This window comes from Mesoplodon bidens (genome assembly GCF_964165515.1).
Source record: "Mesoplodon bidens genome assembly, chromosome: 16".
Lineage (NCBI taxonomy): Eukaryota > Metazoa > Chordata > Mammalia > Artiodactyla > Ziphiidae > Mesoplodon > Mesoplodon bidens.
The window spans coordinates 66217654-66245150 of NC_138173.1; the positions used below are offsets into that span (position 1 = coordinate 66217654).

The window sequence follows — 27497 nt, forward strand, 5'->3', positions numbered from 1 at the left end:
TAGTCCTGGCTCAGGCCCTTTCAGGAGCATTCCATGTATTCATGAACAGTTCCCATTAGTTTGACCGTCGGGGGCAAACTCCTTTATTGCCGAGAGGAACAAGCTCTGGAGCAAGCTGTGTCCTGCTCATTGAGAGCCACCTCTGTGAAGTGGTGAGAGCTGGTCTTCCTCGGCCGCAGTGGGAGGAGACCCCACAGGGACCTTGAACCTGCCCTGGGTGACGAAACGCCCTGCTGAGTAGCTGGGCAGGTCCTGGGAGGTCCGCTTCATGTCCTGCAGGATGAAAGATGGCAGTTGCTCTCTCCCTCCCCCAGAGTCTCCAGACAAGGGCTCAGAACCCAGAAGGGACCTTGTAGTATCCGAGCCTTTGTGCTCAGGTCCTGTCGAAGGGAGAGGGACTCAGGAGGGTGGGGAGCGAGAATGAGTCCCCTCTCCCTGCCGTCCACTTGGCACCATGCTTTTCCCCTCCTCTGGGCCATCGGGAGGCTTTCTTCCTCCTGGCCACAGTCATCAAATACCACATCTTCTTTCTATCTTTGTTCTCTCGATTCCTCTGGCTGCTGGGGGTGTGTGACTCGGTAGTAGCCGCTTGGCAGGGTGCTCTTAGAAGATGCTGCGCACCTCCTCCCTTCCCCCTGCCCGTCCTCCCACTGCTTACCTGGCCACCACCTAATTCTTCTTTTACAACACAGTTCAGAGAATAATCCACACCAGCTGCCTTAGGGAGTCTTTCAAAGATGCACAACCCGGCCTGTACCCTCCTCCATTTTAGTTAATACCCTTCAGCTCCCCCTGCCCCCCAGCATTGTCCTCAGGTTAATGCTCTAATGTCTTCATGGTTATTACTTGGCTTATAAGGCTCCAGTGGGCACTGGCTGGGCTTCAGGAAGTGCCCCATCTGGGAACTGAGAGGTGTGCGTTTCACCCCCGGGGAGAAATGTGGTCCAGCCACAAAGAGCAGGAAAGACTCAGAGATGGGATAATTCAGAGAGGGTCGTGGTAGGGATGTTGGCTGACACCTCTGCTGAAATGGGGCCATTGGAGGCTTCAAAGCAGATCTGACTTGTCTTTTAACTGGATCACTCTAGCTGCTGTGCTGGAAATGGCCTGAAAGTGACAAAGGTGGAAGCAGATGGACCAGTTAAGAGGCTACTGCAGAGATCCAGGGAAGGGACGATGGTGGCCTGGCCACGTGGTTGCAGCGGTGATTGTGAGAAGTGATCAGATATAAATATATCACAAAGGTAGAATTTGCTGGTGGATTGGATTACAGGGTATCAGAAAAAGGGTGATCCCAAGATTTCACCTTGAGCAAGTAGAGACTGAAGTTTCCATTTATTCTTATGGGGGATCAGTGGAGAAGTGTGGTGGGTAGGGATAGAATCATGATGTTTGAGGTGTTAGTCAGGCATTGTTAGACCTACAAGTGGAGATATTCAGGAAGCAGCTGGCTATATGAATCTGCCGTGTGAAGGCTAATTTCGTATGTCAGCTTGGCTAGGTATCCAGACATTTGGTCAAACACCAGTTTAGATATGACTGTGAAGGTATTTTTGGACGGGATTAACATTTACATCAGTAGACTCTGAGGGAAGCAGATTATCTTCCATGATGTGGGTGGGCCTCGTCCAATCAGTTGATGGCCTCAAGGGGAAAAAAGACTGAAGGCCCCCAAGGAAGTGGGAATTCGGCCTCCAGACAGCCTTCAGACTTGAGCTGCAGCATCACTTCTTCCCCGGGTCTCCATCCTGCTGGCCCACCCTGCAGATTTTGGATTTGCCAGCCTCTACAACAAATGTGTGAGCCAATTCCTTAAAATTATCTCTCTCTCTCCCCTATTATTTCTTTGTCTGTTTCTTTGGAAAGCCCAGACTAGGACATGGAGCAAAGGGATAAGTATTTAGGTACCTATTTGGGAGTCATGTTATTTAAGCCTTGAGACGGGGCGTGAACACCTAGGGGGCACATGTGGACAGAGAGGATTGGTCCACTGGGCTATCCATCCCAAGTGGCGAGATTCAGAAACCGTACGTGTATGTAACATTGCCTGAGCACTTGCTATGTGCCGGCCATCCTCCATCACTGGATGCTGCTTCTTCTTAAAACCAGACCCATCTATCTCCTTATTTGTTCTGGAAGGTTGGGAAGTGGTCCCAGTGGAGCCACGTATTTATTTGACTGATGTTTCGCAATTCCTGTGTCTCAGCTCCTCCACAGTTCTGGACAGCAGAATGGAATCAGCTGTTCCTTCTCCTGTGTCAGAAACGGATTATTCCAGCATCTTCCTCCCAACCCATCTTCAGTTCCCCTAACCTCCAGCCTCTTGAAGTCATTTCGTGTCTCTTGATACCCACTAATCCCATTTATTAAAACCCGTGGAGCCTCCTCTCTGGCAACTGTTGGTAAAAATAGTTCTGCAGCTCCAAGGAACAGGGTTATTTGAACTTGGTGACTTAAAAAACCTTTGGGGTGAATAATGAAAAGTGCAGGACTGTGGGGGTGAATTTCCCTTGCCCTCTTTGTTCCTTGATTTTTGTGCATGAGGCAGAATGTTTAACCTATATTTTCCAAGAACTGTGTAGGTGGGTTGCTGGGGACAATTGATTTTTAGGGAAGTATTGTTCCTCTGGATGTGGAAACCATGAAGCAAAGAATAACACTGAGCAAGAGGCGTCGCGATGATCAGGTCTGGGCTAATTATGGTGCCGTGTGCTGGAGCCCCTGTGTCGTCTGAGGCGTCACTTCTGCCTGAATTGGATTTTGCTCTGGGCTCAAGGTGACACCAGGATCCTCATTCTAGCCAGATGTCAAATGGATTATCTACTTTCTGAGGCTGTGACTGTTTCTAAATGAGAAGAGGTGCAGCCTGGCAGGTAGAAGGGACACAGGCCTTTGTGTAAGGAATACTGAGTTCTAGTTCCCATCCTACTCCTGGCTTGCTGTGTGACCTTGGGCAAGTTGTCTCACCTTTCTGAGCAGTGGCATCTTCATCTGGGTTGAGTGTTTGGGCTTGGTCATCTCTGAGGGATGGGGCTCCCGCCAGTGGGAGCGTACATACCTCGAATAAAGGACCACCCTGCCCTCAGCATCCAACCAGCTGTTGTCTTGTGTGGGACCGGGGCTGCCAAATACATTTTTGGACCTTGTCATGAAATTTCCTGAATTTTTAGATGTAGGCAGTTAGTTGAGAAATATTTTAAACATCCTGCAGGTGGAACCTGTAGCCAGAAAGAGCCCGTAGGTTTTCAGTTTGCAGCTCCATGCAAACGTGCTGTTCTTCGTGGGTTATCACAGGCTGGGGCCCAGGAGCGGAGGGTTGCTCATTTGGTTTGTTTCACCTTCAAGGTACCGGGGGACCAAAGCCAGACTAGAAATGGCGTCATAAGATCACTGTTGCCTAGAGGCCTAGAGGGAAGGTGTGGCCTTCCTTTCCTCGTGGGTGGAAATGTCCGCTGAGGCAGTGGACTCGGTCAGCTGATCTCCTTGGGAGTAAACCCCAGATCTAGCCACCAGTCTTGTCTCTGGTTCCATGGACTCTATGGCATTCAGATCTAGAGGGAATCAGATATTTCAATGTATTCATTTTTCACTCAGCAGTGTATCTTGTAGCTTTTCTCTGTGTGTCCACATACCTCACTCTTTTTTAACCGCCGCATAGTATTCCATGGTTTTTTTCAACTATTCCATATTAATGGACGTTTTGCGTTTATCTGTTTCCCCTTTTATTTCTTCCTCCCCTGACGTTGTGCCGTAGAAATTTTTTTGCTCACCCTCCACTGCACACCTCCTTCCTTCCTCCCCTCCCTCCCTTCCCCTTTTCTCCTTCCCTTGCATCCATCCATCTCTGGATCCACTCGCGGAAGACGCTCTCCCTACAGATGCAAGGTATACGGGGCAAAATCCTGAGACCTTGCCTCTGGGAGCTCCAGTCCACTGGGAAGCCAGAAAAAAAGCACATTATGGAGGCTCCCTGGAAGCAGGTTCTTCAACAGTCTTTACAAAGGAGCTCTTTCTGGCCTTTTGGAGGATGAGAATCTCCGAGGCAGGTGCCAGTCATTCAAAGGAGGAGACCACCTTCGGGATGTTACCATGTCTGCTTCCTGGGACCTGGCAGAAGCATCGTCGGCTGCCCGTCCTCCCCTTTTCCCCATTGCTGGAGGCTGTGGCTTGAGCAGAAAATCCTCAAGGTTGGCTCTGGGATGATGACCCTGAGAAGGGAGAGGTGCTGTCGTGAGTTTGGATGGGTGGCTTTTGCCTTTGGTGTGGAAGCCAGCAGGACTTTGAACAAAGCTGCAAATCGGAAGTCAGCCTAAAATGGATGCAGAACCTCAGGTCTTCTTCTTTCGAGGAAATTAAGTAAAGAAGGATAAAAAAGGGAGTGAAGGTGTGGTGTCTCTCGGAGACAGAGAGGACGAAGCGTCTACAGTCACCGCTCCTTTATTTTCCAAACGGGTTTCAAATGTGTATTTTGTGCCAGGAGCTGTGCTGTGCTTCCCTCTCCTTTCGTCCTCTGCTTCTTTTCTCATAGGCGTCTTGACCGTGATCCCGGTAACGATCCACAGAGCATCACTTGCTGGCAAACGGGGTTCTAGGAATGGAAGAATTAGTGTGTGCAGTTCAGAGGCCCGCAACCTGCTCTGCTCTTAATCACCTGGGTCACCTGAACAAGTCATTTAAATAATGTTTCTCCGTTTTGTCCTCCGTAAAGTAGGGAAAGTATCGCCGTCTTCCTTCTAGGGATGTTGGAAAGGGTACAATGAGTCAATCCATGTGAAACGCCTAACCTAACCCTGGCATGGCTACCTGGTATATAGTAAGTGCTCAATAAACATCACACACGTGCATGCATACACACGTATCTCAAATGTCTCCTCACCTGAGAGGCTGTCCTGGCCACTCTGTATAAACAGTACCCACCTTACCCCCCCCCCCCGCCGTCTCCCTCTCCCATTCTTCCTCTATTGGTCTCTGTAACATGTATCATATGACCATCTGACCCCCTATGTAGTTACTTGTTTATTTGTCTGTTTGTTGACTATCTTCCACCCCCGCCCCCTTTCGAACCCTGCAAATGCTGAGATCTCTGTTACTTATATTTAATGCTTTAGTCCCTGGAACGTGGGTAGGTGCCTACTAAATATGGGTTGAATAGATGAGTCTCTACTTTAGAGTTGACCTCCAGACCCAGACTCAGGCACAGGGAGGTAAAGTGACTTGCTCAAGATCACCCAGCTACCAGCAGTTGAAGAGTCTGGAATCATTTAAATCTAAAGGTTTAAATTCTAATTTAAACCGTGAATGCCTCCCTGCCGGTAAAACAAAAAAACAGAAAAACTAAGTGTAGTGCCTGCCACACAGAAAGGATTTAGTAAATGTTAACTAAAAGTAATAGGGGTCATCATTCCTGCAGCAGCTGTCCCCTGCCCCAGGACACCCCCGTTTGGCTGTACCCCAACTTTCTGAGCAGTACTCAGGCATCAGTGGGTGCAGTCTTGAGAGGATTAGGTGGCACCCAGGCCGGTGGGCAGGTGTGGCGCCGGAATTGAAGTGAGTTCGTGCCTTTTCCCGGAGGGCTGCCCAGTCCAAGGGAGGGAACCGGCACTCTGTGGAAGACGTCGAGTTTCCGGTGTGGTGCTTATTTCCAGAGTTGGTGGGAGCTTCCAAAACATGCCAGTGTCTCTCCTGGTTGTCCTTTCCTTTGCTGTTTTCTTTCACCCGAGGCCGAGGCGGGGCTTGCAGGGATCTTAAAGGGCAGGAAATTGTCTCCATTTTCCGGACCTCGTCCCAGTTGTCCTTTGGTAGGTTTTATTGCTCCCATCTTTCAGATGGGTAAACTGAGGTTCAGGGAGGTGTCAATACTGAAGCCAGGATTCAAACCCAGGCCTGCTGGATCCCAGATACCTCACACCCCTGCCCCACTGCTCAGATGCTCTTAGAGTTGGATTCTGATTTGTCAGCATGTATTTTTTTTTTAAGCATCCTTGAACTATTGGACGTGTTTATTTTTTTCTTAACTTTTCATTTTATATTGGAGTATAGTTGATTAACATGGTTGTGTTAGTTTCAGGTGTACAGCAAAGTGATTGTTATACATATACATGTATCTATTCTTTTTCAAATTCTTTTCCCACTTAGGTTGTTACATGATATTGAGCAGAGTTCCCTGTGCTATACAGTAGGTCCTTGTTGGCTACCTATTTTAAATATAGCAGTGTGTACATATCAACCCCAAACTCCCAATCTATCCCTCCGCCTCACCCTTCCCCTCTGGTAACCGTAAGTTCGTTCTGTAAGTCTGTTTCTGTTTTGTAAATAAGTTCATTTGTGTCTTTTCTTTTTTTTTTAGACTCTGCATATAAATGATATCATATGATATTTGTCTCTCTCTGTCTGTCAGCATGTATTGAGCAATAAGTCCAGGCTGGGTGCCATGCCTCATGTTTTTTTCTTGTTTGCTTGTTATGGTTTTTAAACTGTTTTCTCCAAATGAGGGGACGGTGCGTGTAAGAGGTACACGGGGGAGGATACTTTGTCTTGTTATCTCATGATCCTTTGGATTACAGCAGCTGTGGGGAAAGAGCCCAAGCGTTGAAGGAACACTGCCCTGAATTCAGATACGAGCCCAGCCTCTGAAGTTGCTGTGTGATCTGTGTCGAGTAATCAGCCTCTCTGAGCCTCAGTTTCCATATATGTAAAATGGAACAAGAACTCTTACTTGGAGAGGACACTGAGGATTTGAGATATTAAATATAAAATGCCCGGATGCTTGACACCCTGGTGCTTGGCTGGCCATCAATAAGTTGTGGCTGTTATCATTATTGCTGTGGTTGTGTTTTAGCACATGGTGTTATACTTAAATGTTACTTCTTTCTTTGCCCTATTGACCTTTGTCCCTCTTAAGGGTGCAGACCGAGCCTTATTCATCTCGGCATCCCCGCCTTCTAACACAATTCTTGGTACGTGGTTGATGTGCACTAGTGCGGGGCACATGGACGAGTGAATGAATGAACAGATAAAGGGGCCCATGGTTTGCCGGCACCACTCTAGCCAGCTGTTGGGGGACGTATTTCCTGGAGTCTTATCCCCTCTTGTCAGATCCAGGCTGGGACAACGGTACAGTAGTGCCATTGTTCCCAGATAGCACTTCCTATCTTAATGTCTCGGCCAGGGCGGCCCTCGGCCACACCCTGCCCTGCTGCCCTATCACCCACCCCTACTTGGACGCTGGCGGGGAAGCTTCCACGGCCCCTCGTCTCCCCCACTCCCTTCAGTCACAATAGTTGTCGAAGGGGGCATTTCCTCTCTCCAGAACTTTTCACATTCCAGTGAAGACCTAGAAAATGCTAAATCAAAATGCTCTGCATGGGCTTCCCTGGTGGCGCAGTGGTTGAGAGCCCGCCTGCCGATGCAGGGGACACGGGTTCGTGCCCCAGTCCGGGAAGATCCCACATGCCGCGGAGCGGCTGGGCCCATGAGCCATGGCCATTGAGCCTGCACGTCCAGAGCCTGTGCTCCGCAACGGGAGAGGCCACAACAGCGTGAGGCCCACATACCACAAAAAAAAAAAAAAAAAAAAAAAAAAAAAATGCTCTGCATGAGCCTGACCCTTCAGAGCTCAACCTACGTCCTCCTGCCTTGCACCCCACTCTCCCTTTGTCTGATTGGTAAGTCAGGACTCATCCCTAGTCAACCGCTGAAGAAACTGAGGCTCAGAAAGGTGGGACTGCTAGTAACACAGCTGGTTAGTGAGAGGGCCTGGGGCCACACCTAGCCAGTGCTTTTGCCACTAGTTCCCTTCCTGGTTGCGTCGTTGGTGTGCGGGGCCCTTCTCTGTTTCCAGAAGAGCTTTGAGGGGTGTGTCACAACGGTAGTGACGTGGGCACGCTCAATCTGTTAGCTCAGGGTAGCCTCCCCCTGCCCTGTGAGGTGTTCAGGGTCCAGACATGGCCACACCCACCCAGCCGGGGAGGAAACAGAAGCCTGGAGGGCCAAGTAGCTTCTAGAGGTGACACAGCCTGGGGGGGGCGGCACTTTTCCTCCTGCCAGCGTTCCCTTTCCTGCTCCATTTGACTCATAGATGAGTTGTTCTCAAACGTGGTTTCACATTGGAATCATCTGAGGAATTTAAATATCTTGCTGCCAGGACCCAACCCCCAAAGATTCTGACCTAATTAGCCAGGAGTGGAGCCCAGGCATTGGGGTGATACCATCTCCCCCCGGGATTCTCTGGTGAAGCAGCATCCAGAACCACGATCTCAGACCATCCCTGTTACAGGGCTGTTGGGAAAGCTGACAATTCTAGCAGTTCCCGAACTCTCTTTCAGACCGAGTTCCAGCCCTCCTAAATCAAACTTCGCTCGCCTTTGCTCGGATTGATGGCCGCTTGCGTTTCAAAAGAACTGGCAGTGCTGAATGAGGACCCTAGGGGAATAGGGGGGTGGAGCAGTCCCAAAGATGTCATGTCTTGTGCCCCTATTGTGTACTGGACCCTGTGCTAAGCACCTTACGTATATTAGCTCACCTACTTCACAATCCAGGTACGAGCACAAAGAGATGCTCTGCTGATGTTATCCCCATTTCACAGATGAGAAGACTTGCTCAAGCTGGTAGGGGCAGCGCTGGGATTTGAAGACAGAGAGCTGGCTCCAGAGGCCACTGTTTTAATCACTATGTCTGTTGCTCTGCTCTGTGATGAACTGGTTCGCACTCGGCTGAGAATTTGCTTTCACCAGCTGATCCTTCACGGTGATGCTGAGGCCTTGATCTGATCTGTCACCCTGCTGCTCAAGAGCCTCTGTGAGTCCCCACGGCATCTGTGGGGGAAGGGCAAACCCTTAGCACAGCCTGTGAGGGATTCCCCTTACAGTCTGACCGCTGGCAGACCGTTCTTTCACACTCCATGTCACACATGCTGTTAGTACTGTTTGAAAAGTTCCCCACCTTTCTCTGCCTGGTGAACGTGTGCTCTTCAATACCTAGCTCACATATCCTCTTCTCTCATCTACGAAGGAAGAGTCAGTGATGCCTTCCTCTGTTCCCAAAGCTCTTGGTCCCTCCATCCAGGACCACATGGCTCACAGCCTTTTTCTCAGTACCCTCCAGTGGATCATGAGTTCCTGGAGGAGTGGGGTTCTGTCTCACTCATGGTTGTTCTCCTCACTCGGCATCTACCAGTGGATGGCCAGCCTCCCACGTGTAGGATGACGTCCTTTACCTTAGGTTCCACTTTATTTCAGCCCCGAAGACATATTCTTTTTACCTTCTGCATATCAGAGGATTTTTCTTTTTGTAATGAATTCTTTTCTTCAGGGTGCCTCGGGCTCCACATTGCATCATTGACATTATTTACTGTGTTTTCCCAGGCCGGGCTGAGGTTTCAGAGGAGTTCCGAGCTCCTGTGGAGATTTGCTTCTCTCCAGCCTTGGGCTGTCTGCACTCTTGAACATCTCAGGGCCCAGAAGAGAAAGAAGAAAGCCAACCAGTTCTGGGAGCAGCCTGGCTGAAGAGAGGTAGGTGTCTTGTTTAGTGTCCAGCTTGATTCCTGAACTCAACCACCACGCGCCAGACAAGGCAGAAGCAAGAGGAATGGTGTCTCAGCAACCCGAGTGACATTTGTTTGTTTGCTCATGTGCTGTTGTGGGAATGGCAGCAGATGCTCAGCAAGGAGGAGGAAGGTGCTTTTAGGACAGCCCTCCCAGGCTCGAAGAGGGCGGGCACACGGGGAGCCCCCAGCTGTCAAGACCCAGTATGAGACTTTGCCACAGCTACAGTGAAGGGGGCAGGAAAAGTCGAGCTTAAAGTTCCTGGGTGAATTCTTAGAGTTTATTCTGCAGAAATACACGCATAGTTGCCAATGATGTGAATAGGATCTTCACCTCAACATTGTATGAAATAGCAAACAGTGAGACAGTTTTTATTTACTTATTTTTCTATTTACTTATTGACATACAATGCCTAGTTTTTATTTTATTTTTTTATTTAAATTGAGGTATATTTGATTTACAGCAGCAGGGACTGGTTTCGTGGAAGACAATTTCTCCACGGAATGGGGTGGGGGACGGTTTCAGGATGATTCAAGCACATTACATTTATTGTGCGCTTTATTTCTATTATTATAGAAATATATAATAAATAATATATATAATATATAATAAATATATATATTATATAATATTATATATATATTATATAATATATAATAAAATATATAATAAATAATTATACAGCTCACCATAATGCAGAATCAGTGGGAGCCCTGAGCTTGTTTCCCTGCAGCTAGATGGTCCCATCTGGGGGTGATGGGAGACAGTGACACCTGACCTGTGTTGTTTATGTCCAGTCTAGTCTGTGAGATACAGCTTAATTGTCACTTGCCACTCACTGATAGGGTTTTGATACGAGTCGGCAAGCAATTGATTTATTATGGTCTCTGTGCGGTCAGACCTCTCTGCTAATGATAATCTGTATTTGCAGCCACTCCCAACACTAGCATCACCGCCTCAGCTCCACCTCAGATCATCGGGCATTATATTCTCACAAGGAGCGCGCAACCTAGATCCCTCACGTGGGGAGTACACGGTAGAATCTAATGCCACCGCTGATCTGACAGGAGGCACAGCTCAGGCAGTGATGTGAGCGACGGGGAGCGTCTATAAATACAGATTAAGCTTCGCTCGCTCTCCCGCTGCTCACCTCCTGCTGTGTGGCCCAGTTCCTAACAGGCCATGAAACGGCAGTGGTCCATGGCCCGGGGGTTGGGGACCCCTGATTTACAATATTGTATTAGTTTTGGGACGACAACATAGCGATTCAAAATTTTTACAGATTAGACTCCATTCATAGTTGTTATAAAATACTGGCTATATTCCCTGTGTGGTACGATATAGGCTTGTAAATTATTTATTTTATATGTAGCAGTTTGTACCTCTTAACCCCCTACCCCTATCTTCAGTGCCTGGTTTTTAATCGGATTACTGGATAAAGAAACAGAAGAATTTGACCCAAACTTAGGGAGAAAAATAGTCAGTAGAAAACAGAGGGCTTCCCTGGTGGCACAGTGGTTAGGGATCTGCCTGCCAGTGCAGGGGGCATGGGTTTGTGCCCTGGTCCAGGAAGATCCCACATGCCGCGGAGCAACTTAGCCCATGCGCCACAACTACTGAGCCTGCGCTCTACAGCCCACGAGCCACAGCTACTGAGCCTACGTGCTGCAACTACTGAAGCCCGCGTGCCTAGAGCCTGTGCTCTGCAACAAGAGAAGCCACCGCAGTGAGAAGCCCGCGCACCGCAACGAAGAGTAGCCCCCGCTCGCCGCAACTAGAGAAAGCTGGTGCATAGCAACGAAGACCCAACGCAGCCAAAAATAAGGAAAGAAAGAAAATAAAGGCATAGAAAAAAAATTTTTTTTAAAAGAATGGAATTGAGATTTTTGAGCTAAATGCACACTTGCCTGATCAATTGATTTTATTATTATTATTATTAGGTTCACAGAAAAATCGAGTGTAAAGTATAGAGAGTTCCCATATATGCTCTGTCCCCACATGCAGCCTCCCTCACTAGCAAGAATGATATACTCTCCCTCCTCTGCCAGAATGGTATATTTGCTACAACTGACAAATCTACATTCTCCAACACATCGTTATCACCCAAAGCCCATAGTTTATATTAGGATTCACTCTCGGTGTTGAACATTCTATGACAACTGTATAATGACATGTATCCACCATGGTAGTATCATGTGGCATAGTTTCACTGCCCTAATAGTCCTCTCTGCTTCATCTGTTCATCTCCCCCAATGAGACACCATGTACATGCTCCTCAGTTGGGGATCGGTTGATTAAATCACAATACCTCCATAAAATGGAGTACTCTGCAGCTGTTAAAAAGAATGGGTGGCTTTATGAAATGATACGGAACACTCTTGAAGTTCTGTTCACCACTGTCGTCCTTAACAATGTTGATTTTAAAAAATGAAAAAAAGGAGGGCATATCGTAGTGTGAAGAGTGTGCTAACCTAACGGCTCCACTGATGCACATCCACCACTCCCAAATCAGCTGCCTGTACTTCCTACGTCCACACTCACACAGTCTGTGGTTCCTGCCTCTGTTGATCTGTAAGTCCCAGAAGACAGACCCCTCCAGGAGGGCGGGATCTGTCCATTTGCAAGGAGATTATCGCCTGGGCCAAGCCCAGATCCAGGCACCCCACAGCCTTCCCATTAGCATCTGTGAACGCATGAATGATGAACGGAGAGGGGAGTTTTCTTCCCACAATGTCCTTCCGCCTCCTGCCCCTCAAACACATGGGCTGGAGTGGAAGCCCCGGATGTCCCCTCTCCTCTCCTGGGGACCGTCCCTGGCCTACCCACCCCCGCCCCTTGAGTCTCTATGTTCTGCCAGGCTTCATTAGTCCCCAGATTACAAAGGCTCAAGGGGATGGGGGGAGAGGCTTGAAACGGACCTTCGAGATGATAACATGTCGCTGAGGCTGTCAGTCGGGCCGGTCTGACTTAACTGATTAATTTTGTTGTATGCGCCAAGCGACCCAGCAGCTGGGATCAGACTCCTGATTTGACAGCAGGCTGGCGAGTCAGACCCGATGGGTTTGATTCCACGCGCTGGCGTGGCTGCCCCTGTGACCTTGGCCATGTTACTTAACCTTGCTGAATCTCAATTTCCTGATCTGTAAAAGGAGGCTAAAAGTGCTTCTCTTGAGGTTGTCATGAGGATTAAATGCGATCACATAAGTGAAAGTGCCCTTTGAGGAAAGAGGAAGGTGAAAACGCTTATTGGGTCGGGAGAAAAGTGAGGCAAGCCCGCTACTGTCCTCAGGTGCTGCATCCTTCCCCGGGCAGCAATCCTAACTCCAAGTCAGATAGGTTATAATTCGGCTTTTACTCTTTTATTCAGTGCACTTCTCTCAGCCTCCCAGGGCTTTCAGCTTAAGCAAATAAATTATCCTGCACCGCCGGGCTCTGTGTTCTGTAGCCAGCCATATGTTTGAGCATGATAGAGATTCTTATCCGGCCAGGTAATATTACACAGCAAGGGATGACATTTCTTATCAGAGGCCCTGTGGAATCAGAGATAGGAGCCCTTTCTTTTTACCGGCAGCCAGGCCTTCATGTGCAGGGCTGGCAGGGAGGGTAAGAGGGGCAGGCCGGGGCCCAGAGTGGGCGGCTTGGGCTGCAGTGGCATCAGCTGGCCCTCTTCTCTCAAGACAGCCACTCCCAATGGCCTGCCTTGACGGATGTAGGCTATTTTGAGATTTTTGCCTATGATAGAAACAGGGCAGGGCCCGGAAGTGTGAATGAGGAAGCAAGGAGAGAGCTTGATGCTGCTGGACCAGCTTGGGGTGGAGGCATGTGAGGCGTCTTGCCCTTGTACAGAGAGGCAGGCGGCCTCCTGCTGCAGAGTCCAGGCTGTTCGCTGGCCCTGTGGATTGCAGGGTGGAGGCAGCTGTGGCCCAGGTACCTGCAGGAGTCTTGGCTGCGGGAGTGGCGAGGTGCTGGGTAACCTCCGTGTCCCCATCAGGAAGCCGACCTGTGTGGATGCAACAGGGTGGGTACCACACGGGGCTCTGCTGCCCTCGGGCCTCTGTTTGGGAGGCACTGGCACGTGGGAAGGCAGGAAGGCAGGGCGCTAACTCCTCTGCTTCCTCCCTGCTGGGTCCCTGAGGGGTATAGGCAAGGTCTACACAGAGGAGCCTGCGTTAGAGTCCTGATTCTGGGACGCACTCGCTGTATATCAGGCAAGTTGTTTACCTCTCTGCACCTTGGTTTCTTCATCCAGTTTTCTTTCCGTCTCTCACCACTTGCCTTTGGGTTCCATTGATCTCTGTGCCTGTCTTTGGCCCTGAGATGCCAGAGGAAGGGGCACTGCTGGGCCCCCCAGGGCCTGAGGCCAGAGCTCAGTGTGGATGAAGCTCCAGTGTAGACGGAGGTGGTCAGAGTGACCACACGATTTGGGTACCGCGACCTCTGTGGGGGACACACGCTCAGGGCTCTTCTCGTCCTGTGTTTTGGGAAGTCCTGCCCTGCTCTCAAGTAATAATCTTGCTCTCATCAGAAAGGAGAGGGGAAGTGATTTCTCCCTCTCCCTGGACCCCTTCCAGCCAGCGGCCCTGCTCCTGCTTCCTTCCGGTGGCCTCACTTCCTGTTTTCCTCCCTCTCTTCCCCTGCCTCTCCCGTGCCGGGCCTCACGTCGGGCATGCCGAGTTTTCCTGTCCCTCACCTCTCCTCCTCCCTATGGCCAAGTCCAGATTCTGAAAGCACAGCTCTGACCATGTCCCTCTCCACGCGAAAATAGTCTAACCTCTTAGCGTGGCCTTTAAGGTCCACCTCAGCTTCACCCTGCCCTGTGATTTTATCCTGGGACACTGGTCCTGGGAAGCAGGTCGCCTCCTTGTCTTTTGAAACTGCCGCTGTCTGTCTTTGACTTTTATGCTTTGTTCTCCACGTTTCTTCCTCTTTGGATATCTGAGGGGTCCATGGGCTCTGGCCACCGACAGGGCTGTGTTCAACTGCAGCTCTACCGGCGACTGGCTCTGTGATTATGAGCAAGTCACTTCACCACTCTGAGCCTCAGCGTCCTCAGCTGTGACGTGGGCTGCTAGCTCGTGTGCCAGGGCTCTTGTGGGAAGCACCTGTCTAAGGGCTTCTGCTGGGGTTTGGCTCATGGCAGGTATTCAGTGAGTGGAGGCTCCCCTCTCTCTAATGGGCTATCCCTCTGTATCCAGATCCCACCTGAGCTCAAGTTCCCTTCCATCTTTAGGTTCTCCCACCCCCAAGTCATCTTCCTCTGTTGAAAGGTTGCTGACTTCCTCGTGTCTGGACAGCAGGAATGGACCTCTTCTCTCTCCGCCCATGCTGACGTCCTAACATGAGGTGGATTTCTTTAGGCCATTAACTGTTGACTAGTGGTTATGGTTTTGGCTTGGCCACAGGAACCATTGATTTAGTGACTGAGAAGTTGACTCCAAGGAAGTGGAAGAGACTCATCTGTTCTCTCGTTGAACGTAATTCGATTGAGTGCACGTGATATATCAGGCACTGGGGTTACAAGGAGGTGTAAGATGGCAGCTGCCCTCACAGAGCCCATCTTCCAGCAGGATGGTTGTCCAGGCCTGGACCACAGATCTGGAAAGACATGGGCCCCTCCCTGAAGGTAGCTCACAGCGTGGTGTTGGATGGGGGTGGGGGGTGTGGGAGAAGTTCTGTGCCCAAGGAGAGGATGCCTCCCTTGAGATGGGTCAAAGACGATGAGGTCCCCCTTCAAGAGACCACTCTTGTCCTTGTCAGGTTGTACATCTGATTTTCAGACGTCTCCCACTATCCCCACTATGGCTTCCGTTCCTGCCAAGGGTGTGGGGGTCAGCTCCGAGGTCACCAGCACCTCTCAGCATGGACCTTCATAAAGCCTTGTGAAGTAAAGTCCACTGAGAGAGATGTTCTAGAACATTCCAAGCTGGCTAAGCAGGATGGTGCCTTGAGCACGCAGGGCAGCTTGTCCGTGGCCAGGACAGTGGGTGAGGCCAGCCAGCTGACCATCCTGGCCAGCTTATGGGCTCTCTCCTCCTGAGCCTCAGACACCTGGGGCTTTAGCTGAGGTTTTTTCTTCCCTCTACCACCAACGCTCTTATCCAAGTCACCCTGCCTAGATCACAGCAACAGCTTCCAGATTTGACTCCCTGGATCCAATCTCACCCCTCGGCAATCCCTTCTCCACTCAGCAGCCAGCATGACCTTCTGAAGTGGGAATCCACTTGTGTCTGACCCACAACATACGTAAGCCTTCCCATTTCTGCTCCTGGGATAAAGACCAAAATCCCTACGGGGCTCCTGTGTGAGTTGGCCCAGCTGCTTTCCTTCTTACTCAGTGTTCTCCAGCCTCACCGACCTCTGCTGAGTGATACAAAACTACCCTGTTTCCTGCCGCCCCAGGGCCTTTGCATGTGTCATTCCTCTGCCTGGAATGCTCATTCCCTCCATCTTTGTGTGGTGAGTGCTTTCTGACCCTTAAGCTGTCCTGTTGTTGTTTCCTCGCATTCACTCCACTTCTCCTTCATAGCGTGATCTATAATGACATGTTTATTTGTGTTTGTTTCACATCTGTTTTCCTTCACCAGGCTGGAATCCTGTAAAGGCAAGGATGAAGTCAATTTTGTCTACCGCAGTTATGACAATAAAAGCTAGTGCTTTTATCACACCAGCCATATGCCAGGCACTGTTGTAAGTGCTTCATTTTTACCAAACCCTATAATCCTCAGAAGGCCCTCCTGAGGTGTTAGATACTGCAGCAGTCCCCAACCTTTTTGGCGCCAGGGACCGGTTTCGTGGAAGACAATTTTTCCACAGACTGGGGTGTGTGGGGGGGTATGGTTCAGGCAGTAATGCGAGCAATGGGGAGCGATGGGGAGTGGCAGATGAAGCTTCGCTCACTTGCCCGCAGCTCACCTTCTGCTATGTGGCCTGGTTCCTAACAGTACTGGTCCACCGCCCTGGGGGTTAAGGACCCCCGAGATACTGTTATTGCCTTCATTTTACAGGTAAGGAAACAGAAGCACAGAAAGGTTAAGTAATGTGGCCCAACTCTCCCATCTAGTAGATGGTAAAACCAGGACTCAAAGTGCAGTAGCTCTGGACCCCTCTGCCAGGGCCTTCCCCAGGGGTGCTCAGTGGATGGGCAGTGCACGAATCAAAGGACCACTGTCCCATCTCTCAGGGAGGTTCTCCTTGAAGTTTCTGCACTGGATTCAGGACTGGCAGCATGGTAAAGAGAAGGGGACCTGGGTTGCAGTGTGGGCTCCCCCATTCAATAACTGGGTGACTGTTGGCAAATCCCTCAACTTCACTGAGCCTTGCTGTTCTGAGCTCAGACTGGAGCAGTGCTAGTTGCCTGCGTGATAGGAAAGGAGAATCTGAGAGCTTATGGTGTGTGCTCTAAAAGTGTTACCTGCTTTGCTCTCTTAGAGGGCTTCTTGGTTTTGGTTAGAGTATGTGCCACCCGCTTTCAGCTAGAAGTGGGGAGATCTTGGCTGGGGTGACAAGGAGAAGGGCTGAGGCTCAGGTGCTGCAGGACATGGAGGGGGTTGGACTTCAGGCATCCCCTCCCCTCTCTTCTGCCCTTAGTGTGTCATTACCTTAAGTTGGAGTTTTCACTGACACACAGTTACAGGGCCAAGGGAGAGGAGTTTGGTGACCCCCTGCCCATGCCAGGAGATGGAAGGGCCCCCAAGAGCATCCTGGGTCTCTGGACACTATGGCAAAGAGCTGCATTTTTACTGGGAAGCTCCCTCTCCCAGTGTCTTTCTCTCCCTTCTGGGGATCTCTGCAGCCCCTGGATGATGCCCCCTCCTGACCCAGAGACAAGGGCATTTAGAGTTATAGGGACCTTGCCCGCTGCTGGCCTCCTGCTGTTTACTAGCAATGTGATCATGGATGAGTTTCTTAATGACCTGGTGCCTTGGTTTCCTCACCTGTAGAATGGGATGCTGACAGTAGTGTTTGTCATTGGTAGACGGAACTATTGGTCCCAGGTCTTCACTCCTCCATAATAAAATTAACACATGTATTCCTTTGCCATGGCCTCAAGGTGGGCGAATGCACTTCTTCACCCTGTGACTTTGGTCTTGACCATGTGACTTGCTTTGGTTCGTGGGATGTTAGCAGTATCACTGGAGTGGAGGATGGAAACGTGTGGATGCTGTTGGGCTTTTGCTTTCCTGTGTGCCTTTCATCATGACAACATGCCTTTGGTAGTATCCAACCCACAGAAGATGAGAGACTTGGAGCAGGTTCAGAATTCACACCTAGCACGGAGCCAAGCTCAGAGAGACCTTCCCTGTATCATCTAACTGCTAGCTGACTAACAGACACGTGAGTGAGAAATAAATGCTTCTTATTGTATGCTGCTGGGTTTGCAGTATTCTGTTAATGCAGCATTCTTGTAGCCATAGTGACTAATATAACACCTCATGAAATTATTATAAAATTATAATTAATAAAGTGAGTTGGTTCACATATTAGTTTCTTATTGCTGCTGTAACAAATGACCACAAATTCAATGACTTAAAACAACACAAATTTATTATCTTACAGTTCCATAGGTTAGAATCCAAGGTGGGTCTCACTGGGCTAAAATCAAGGAACACAGGGCTGGTTCTTTCTGGAGGCTCCAGGAGAGTCTGTTTCCTTGCCTTTTCCAGCTTCTAAATGCCGCCTGCGTCCCTAGACTTATGGCCCCTTCCCCCATCTTCAAGGCCAGCCACATGACCTCTTTTCATGCCTTTCTTCCTTAGTCACAGCTTTCTCTTCTGCCTCCCTCTTCCATTTTTAAGGACACTGCTGATTATATTGGACGCACGGAAACAATCCAAGATAATCTCACTATATTAAGGTGAACACATTAGCCATTTATTTCCATCTGCATCCTGAATTCCCCTTTGCCATGTAACCTAATGTAGCCACAGATTTCAGGGATTCAGGCATGGGCATCTTCGGGGGACCACTATTCTGCCTACCACAGCACATCAGGCACTTAGAACAGGACCTTGTACGCACTGTATACTTGTATACATACATGTTAGTATTATGATCAGCCTTAGCTTCGTCATCTGTGAGATGAGTGAGAGGTAGTCCCATCTGATGTCCACACAGATCCTCAGAAAAGCTTTGTTTTCCTGGACATGTTGCCTCCAGGAGACATATTGCATCCCTTGGTCTTGGATGGACTGGAGGCTGTGGGCTTACAGGAAGGGGGTGAGGTCAGTTTCCTAGCTGGCTTTGGAGCAGACCAGAGGTTCTTTAGGATGACGATGGTGCTTTCTGATTAAATACCGTAACGACTCTCCTTTTGTCCTCACTATCAGTCACTAGGGCCTCTAGCACAGGGGACTGGCCAAACGACCAACGGGGCTGGGATGAGCCAGTCCAGAGCGTCCAGCCGGTATCTCCATGTGCCCAGCTGGTTCCGTCCTTCATCTGACAGATCCCTCTGATCTTCCTGCATACAGCAGATTGCAGGGAAAAAGAAACTTCCTGGCACAATTGATACCAATTTGAAGGAAGCAGCTGGCTTTGGTGGGGGCAAGGAAACAAAATCCAGTGACACTGATAATGTCTCACCAGCCTGCGCTAATTGAGGAACTGCTGGGTGACTGCAGGACACGTCCAGAGGCGTGGGAGGGTGTGAATTCCTACATAGGTAACTTAGAATCCAGTGTAGGAGCAGAGTGGTATTAAGCATAGGAGAAGAGCCTGGGTTTGGGGTTCCTGGGTTTTGAAGGTTCTATCAGTGACTTACTGTGTTACCATGAGGTCAGTGACACCCTCTGTCCCCTGGTTTCCTTACAGTGGCAAAGTAGAGTTTGCTGGATTTCTCCCCCCCACCCACCAGTCAAAAGTAAATGCTATGGCAATGACCAATGCTTAAGATGAAACTAAGGAGAATCATGAAAAGAACTTGATAGCTCTTTGGACATCACCAAGCTTACCTGGGGAGATGAGGCCAGAGAGGTGAAGTATGGTCTAAGGTCACACAGCCGGTTGGGGGTAAAGCCAGGTCCTGGAACTCACCATGGTTTCCTCCCTCCTTTTATTTTATTTAATTAATTGATTGATTAATTAATTAATTTATTTATTTTAGGCTGCGTTGGGTCTTTGTTTCTGAGCACGGGCTTTCTCTAGTTGTGGAGAGCGGGGGCTACTCTTCGTTGCAGTGCGCGGGCTTCTCATTGCAGTGGCTTCTCTTGTTGCAGAGCACGGGCTCTAGGTGTGCGGGCTTCAGTAGTTGTGGCATGTGGGGTCAGTAGTTGTGGCTCGCAGGCTCAGCAGTTGTGGCACATGGGCTTAGTTGCTCCACAGCACGTGAGATCTCCCCGGACCAGGGCTCGAACCCGTGTCCCCTGCATTGGCAGGCATATTCTTAACCACTGTGCCCCTGGGGAAGTCCCCCTCTCTCCTTTTAAGTAGACGTTCCATGCTGCTGTCTTTCTTACTGTCACCTGTTGACTGAAGCAGAGATGGTCCATTTCAACCACGCCTGTTGACCTTTTACTCTAGGTTTATTCGCCATGTGGCTTTGGCGGAGCTGGTAGCTTCTTGCCACATGCTTCAGGCACCCCACGGTTTAATTTGACAGGCTCTAACTGCAAGTGTCATTTGTTTTGCTAATTGTGTGATTCATGACGGTAAATCGTGACTGTGGGCTGGGAATGTTGGGTTCAGGTTTGCAGGGCTAACTGATACAGAGCGGGGAAAATGCAGTGTGAGCGTTACTTTTATGTGTCAGCTGGCTAGGCTGTGGTGTGTGTGTGTGTGTGTGTGTGTGTGTGTGTGAGTACACAGGCAGGAGGAATTGACTCCAGCTCTCAATGGACAGAAATGGGAGGAATTCTGGGCAGACATCCTGGACATGGCCTACCCCAGGGTGCAAGCTGTACGTTTCAGTTTATGACTCTCTGTCTCTCCTCTGTTTAACCTCTTGGGTTATCTGTTCTAATCTAGTGAGGGTGCACTGGAACTCTGGAGCCAGTCTACCTTGTTTCATATCCAACCTCTACCACTAACTGGCCGTGTGACCTTAGGCAAGTTTCATATTCTCTCCATACCTCAGATTCTTCACCAGGAAAATGGGCTATTAGTACTACAGTAGAGATATATGAGGATTAGTTGAAATACATGTGTGTGTGTGCCTTTACCTGCATGTGTATATACACGTGTACGTATACACTTGCACATGTACATATATGTGAATATGAGCGCACACATAGGGATATGTATGTATACGTAAGCGTGTCTGTATGTATACATGTATATATATATGAAATTGTGTGTATATGTGTATATATACACATTCGTGGTTTTATGTAGACATGTATATGTGTATACGCACATGTGGTTTTGTGCATTATACATGCATATGTATATATGCAAGCATATGTGTGTGTGTATATGTGAATATATGGTTATATATATATATATGCACACACACACATAATATATATAATTTAGTGCATAGCTCATACCGATATTTCCCTGTTTATACATATGTTTGCAGCCTGCAGAGATGTCCCAGCCAGCCTTACCCTGGGCCCAGTCCCAGTATTTTCCAGAGAAATTTTACAACTGGACCTGAGAGCTGGCGCCCAGCTGCGTCTTGAAGCGAGCCTTCTGAAACCGGTGCCCAGTCCTTTTCTACCCCGGGAGCGGTTCCCATGTCCTTGGGGAGTGTCAGAAGCACCTATGGGGCCTGGTGAAATGCAGATTACTCACAGGCCCCACGCCAGACCTCCTGAAACCAAGAAGTAGACCCAGACTCTGAATATTTAACCAGTCTCCCCGGGGTGATTTTGATGGAAACCCCCCCCACGCTGCTTCTGTTCCCCGCTGCACTCCCAGCTGCCCGGTGCCACCTCTAATGGTGCCGTCTACACTCTCTGGTGAAGACGCGTTCCCTTCCCCTCCCAGAAAAGCCTAGTGCATTCTACTCACGCACGCCAGGATCTCAGAGGGGCACAGAGCACAGGGCCAGTCTCGTATTTGGATTTGCAGTCGAATTTAGCTTTCCCACATCCCTGAGAAAGACATGCTATCCTGGCCTCACCTTTCCCAGGCTGAGCTGAGGTCAGCCTTAGCTCTGGATAGCCAGACCACCCTGGGCCTCCTCCCCTTTCAAAATGAGCTGATTTCTCCCAAGGTATGGCTTCTGGGTGCTGCTACCCCATGGCTTTGTTGGTTCCCTGAGTTTCCCCACTAAGAAAAAAAACAACTGCCATTTATTGAACATCTATGCTGTCTACATACATTGCTCTGATTATTACCCTGCAGGAAAGATATTATTATCCTGAAGCTAGGAGATAATAAATAATCTACAAAAGGGCACGGAGCCAGCATTCAAACCCTGTTCACCTAACTGGAAAACACTTTTTTTTCACTATCCCAGAGGTGAGTTATGTAAGATTTATTTTCAAGGCCATACGTCCTAAATACTTCCCTTTAGTGTATGTGAACAAAACCTTAGAGGATTTTTTTTTTTCTAATTTAAAATGTACAGACTGTCCTTGGGATTCCAAACACATTCCAAAAGTCAGGAGCTGCTCCAATGTGGGCCGAGTTGGAAGGCATATTAGGCGTGAGCCCGGCTGAGGCTGGTGACTTGGAATCACGGTGCTCACTGCCTTGCTCTGTTCAGTCTTTCAGTGGTAAACATGTTTTCTTCCCCACACTTTGGCATTCATCATGATTTAAATTCCAGGTTGTCAACTCTTGTAAAAAAGGGGTTCAGATCTTGGCGTGAAATCCTCCCCATCGTGTGTGCAGGGCTGTACTGTTGTGGAGCGCTCAGCCGATCCTCATGGCTACCTGGAGAGGTCACCCACTTTACAGATGAGGAAAACAGAGGCTCATGGGGTAGAGTCATCAGCCTAGCTTTAAGTCCAAACACTAGTCTCATCATAGCTACTGGGACTCCTTCTGTTTACTAGATCGTTAGGGGTGAGTTTGTGAAGTGTAATCGAGTCTGCATTCAAATTAGGGGGAAAGGTCACTCCCTTCTTCATGAGCTGGGGTCCCCTCTGCAAATATCGTAGAACATCTGACCACCGACTGCACTGATGTGTTTATGTGACCAGCTTCCCCGTGAAACGGGAGCTCTCTCTGCTTCACCTCCTTCCGTCCTCCAGTGTATGCAGACTTGTGATGGACTCTTCCTAAGATTCATCGGATAAATTAAATGAACAGTGGCTCTTACCAATCAAACCACTCTGGGAGAATTGAACTCTTCTCTGGGCACCAGTTTTCCTTCATTTCTTATTACAAAGCACAAGGTATCTCCTCCAGAAAAATCCACAAACCCAGACAAACAGAAGGAAGAAGCAAAAAACACTTGTTATCACTCAGAGGTGACTAATTAAATGAACTAAAGCATATGCATATATATAATATATATATATAATATATATAATATATATATATACACACACACATATATATATACACACACATACATATCTATATATATACACACATATATATACACACACACATATATATATAGATACACACACACATATATATATACTTGTAATAGTGTGGCTGTCTACACATACACATTCGTTTGTAAATAGCTCTTTTACTAAATATATGATAAATATCTTCCCACATCAACACATGCACTTCTGCTTCATCACCGTTTGAGTGTTGGGACACCCAGCTTCACTGTGTTTCAGCCATAAATGGCAGAGACCCTCCAGTGTTTCTTAAGCATCTTGGACAGACGCTTGCTTATGAATTCAGCTTCTGCACTACTATAAATGTTGCTCATCGTTAAATCTTTACAACTATATTTTCCGATTTTATTAGGATAGAGTCCCTAAAAATAGAATGGCTGAAACAAGGGCTCTTCAGGTTGTTTAGTTTGCCACATTCCGCTTCAGGAAGTTTGGACAGTTTCTCTTTCTACCACCATGTGGGAGACCACCGTGTCCTGAGCCATCCACAGCAGGACCCTCTTCTCTCAGCACCTGGCAAAGCGCCAGCCACATGGCTCAGCCCACGTGCCCCTTGTTCAGAGGCCCTCCCTCCCTGTGGACTGTGACCTGCCTCTGCTGTTCCTCCTTCAAGCCCTTGGTTTCTGGAACACAAGTCTCAAGTCAATGAAATCATGATTTTTGGTGTTTGGAGCTGAGCCTGAGTGGGTCTGGTTCCCTGTTGTGTCCTGGTGGCCAGCACAGAGTTTTATAATGGTCAGAAGCAAGGGTTTAAGTCAGGAAGACCTGGATTTACTGTGACTCCGCTGCTTCGCTCACCTAAATCTTCACTTTCTCGGTAGAGTTATCACATGACCCACCTCTCACAAAGATGGTGAGGTTTAAATGAGATGTGGCGCATAGCTTAATGTGTGGTCTTTTGCGACTGACTTCTTTCACTTGGCATGGTGGTTTCAAGGTTCATTCGCATTATCTCATGTGTCTGTGCTTCAGTCCTCTTTATGCCCAAACAATGTCCCACTGTATGGACATACCACATTTTACTTGTTCATTCGTCAGTTGATGGACGTTGGGTTTTTCCATTTTTTGGTTATTATGAATAATGCTGCTCTGAAGGTACAAGGTTTTGTGTGAATGTATGTTTTCATCTTTCTTGAGTGCATATACCTAGGAGGGGAACTGCTGGGTCATATGGTAACTGTATGGGTAACGTTTTGAGTAACTGCCAGATTGTTTTCTGAAGCGCCTACAACTGTTTTTCGTTGACACCAGGACCTGCCTGTTCTCGCTCACCATTCATGCTCATCTTTAAACATAACATGATTCCATTTATATGAATTTTTGGAGCACACAGAATTAATCAGCAGTGCTAGAAATCAGTCCAGTGGTTGCCTCTGGGAGGAGGGCAGAGGGTGCTTTCTGGGTGAGGGAAATGTTTTGTATCTTTAGTGTGTGGTGGTTTAGTGTGTTTGGTATATGCATTTGTCAGAACTCATCAAACTGTTCCTTTAAGATCTGGACATTTCACTGAGTGTTAATTATGCCTAAATTAAAAAAAAAAACATGCAAATGACAAAAACCTAGGTGGAGGGGGGGGAAAAGAAAAAAAAAACACATAAATTATGTCCTGACATGACTTATCTTACCCACCTTCCCGTGGACAGAGAGCCTGTGCCTGGCAGGCAAGGCCAATTGTAAAAGGCTCTTAATTGATGAGATTAACTGCGTCTCAGTAGGGAGACTCGTTAACATCAAGGGGGCGAGAAAAGGAGGTTAGTTTTCACTCTCCCAACTTGGGGATGGCTGGAAGGGGGGCCTGGGGTGCATTTGGAGGGCTGTTCCCTGCAGTGGGGGAAGGTGGCAGTGGGAGATCCTGACTCAGACCCTTCTGCATACTAGAGCTGCATTTCCCTTTGGTATTAAGACTTTTTCTTTTTTTTTTTTTTGGATCATTTTCTCAGTTGGTGCAAAAACCTATGCTCCATTTTCATCTACGGGGAGGAAGAGACCAACCTGATTTTATTTTATTTTTTGGTACGTTTTCTAAGGCTACATCATCGAGCAGAACAAAGGATTTAGACAGAACACTCTTTAATCCTTCTGAAATGCATTAGTGGCTGATGAACAGACAACAGGAAACAAACAACAAAGAAGTGAAAGGTTTTTCTCTCTCCCTCTTAGAATCTGCGAAGAAATGTGGATTCACATAAATTCACAAAGATTAGGATTGGATAGGCATCATTAATTACCCATGTTTAAAAAAAATCAGTATTATAAAATTGTTGATAAAATTGCAAAAATTGTATCATTTTACTTGTAGGATAGAAAAAGTATGTTATTTAGTGGGAAGAAGAAACTAATATAAACAATATAAACACCACCATTTTGGGGGGAGGATGTGATTACTTGCGTTTTTTTTCTTATTGCTTATCTGTGATTTATTTTTCCCAATGACCATTTATTGTTTGTGAATTAAATTTTTAAGGAATTATTTTGGTTTTCTCACTGATTGGAGAGATCAGTTTCCTTCGCCTGCCCTCTCTCTAAAACAGACCCTCCTTTTCCCTCCCCGCCATGCTTGTGGCTTATGAATTTTAAGGCAGCACTGCATAACGCATTGAACATGAACTTTGGGGTTAGCCAGATCAGAGTTCAGTCTTACAGGATGGTGGGCAAGTCACAGATCTTTTCTGTGTCTTGGTTTCCTCATCAGAAGAATGGAACTGATAATCCTGTCCCCGATCCATTGATATGAAACGTATATGGGAAAAGCCCAGCACAGTACTTGGTCCTTCCTATCAGTTCACTCCTTTGCCAACCCCTTTTAGCCTGGCGTCTTCCCAATACCTTGGAAACTAGCATTCAGCATTACAGTCCAGATGACTTCTGCTGACTGGGCTACATCTCTAATCATTGCAGAAACTTAAAGATACCTGCAAATAATGTTTGGTGTGTGTGTGTGTTCATGCACACTCACAAGCACCTGTGTAGCACTTGTGCGTGTGGCTCGACATTAAACAAAACCTCCCTCCCCATGAGTGAGTTGGGACTGCTGGAGCCAGAGTCTGTCACTGACCAAAGGTAGAACCAATGTCAGCAAACATCTGGGTGACAGCGCTATTTATATATCCTTCTGCAGTACCAGTGCTTTGTAGCGGTGGTTTCGGTCTTCAAGCCTTGTAGTCAATATGCTGGAAACGTTCTCTTCCCGCAAATCACGAAAGCAGATGCAGACCCAGGCCGCCTGAGTGTGAGTATCAGTTTTTCCAGGACTAGGGGAGGGGCTCAGTAGAGGGTGAGTCAGGGTTTTGCGAAGTGTGTTTACACTGGTGGAACACGCAGGGCGCACGTGGGCAGAGGCGCTGTGCACACATGCAAAACAGGAGCCACTGCATTGTCATCTCTGTTTCGCCTCCCCGTCTTCGGTCCCCTTCACAACCTTCCTTTGTCCTCCAGAATTACCTACTCTAGGTCCTTTTCTCAGCTTCTTTTTATGGCAGTGGTTTTCAAGCTTTAGTTTGCAAATGATCACCTGGGAATCTTGCCAAAGTGCAGGTTCCTAGGTTCCTCCACCCAATTTTCTGATTCAGTGTCTTGGCAGGGAGCATTGGGGGTCGGGGAGTGGTGATGCCTGGAAAAAGGCATTTTCACCAAACATCTCAGATAGGTCCATTTGACTAGGAAAGCACTATAAGCAGAGTGCCTGGGACCTGTCAGTATTTCAGGCTCCTACAAACAAGGTAGAAAACTAACAGATACAATTATTAGTATCAAGATATAAAAAGGAAGCTGCAAAACTGAAATAGTGTTGCCTGTTTGTATGTAGCTTTATAGCAGCTTATCAAGTTCTACTCAACTTTTGCAGTTACAGGGGAATTTTTTTTTTAGTGGAATCTGGGTAAGTTTAATATATTTGATATGCTGTATGCTAGGCCTACAGAAGCCATGAAAAACCTCCAATCCCGTGGTCCCTGCTCTCAGAAGTATAGCCCTAGGTGTTTTCTTGTTCCTAGCATTTTCAGTCTGGAAGCACCCTTAAAAAATCTTCTTCTGGGGCTTCCCTGGTGGCGCAGTGGTTGAGAGTCCGCCTGCCGATGCAGGGAACACGGGTTCGTGCCCCGGTCTGGGAGGATCCCACGTGCTGCGGAGCGGCTGGGCCCGTGAGCCATGGCCTCTGAGCCTGTGCGTCCGGAGCCTGTGCTCCACAACAGGAGAGGCCACAACAGTGAGAGGCCCGCGTACCGCAAAAAAAAAAAAAAAAAAAAAAAAAAAAAAAAAAAAAGTTCTTCTTCGATGGTCAGGTTTTACCATCAGGGAGACTGAGGCCTGGAGGGAGATTGACTCACCCATGGTCACACGGCAAGTTCCTTGAAGCATCCAGACTAGAGCCCGCATTCACAACTCATGTGCGTGTGCAGAAGTGTGCACGGGTTTGTGATATCCCCCCAGCGGTCTCTTCCTCATCTCTCTTTCATTCTGGCTTCTCTTCCATTTGGTCTTGTCCTCAGGC

At 48.2% G+C, this 27497-nt stretch overlaps 1 long non-coding RNA gene across 25 annotated transcripts in view; it reads left to right on the top strand.

Moving 5' to 3' along the window:
- The window catches only part of LOC308630271, a 369427-nt gene that overhangs the window by 200207 nt on the left and 141723 nt on the right, over positions 1-27497 (top strand). For 22 of the 25 annotated variants that reach the window (XR_014017791.1, XR_014017792.1, XR_014017793.1 and 19 more), the window contains one exon: positions 9363-9509. This is a non-coding gene — a long non-coding RNA (uncharacterized lncRNA). Of the gene's footprint in view, positions 1-9362; positions 9510-10473; positions 15999-16126; positions 16230-26126; positions 26238-27497 lie in introns of all 25 variants that reach the window. The other 3 variants (XR_014017811.1, XR_014017810.1, XR_014017796.1) reach the window with 3 other exon arrangements.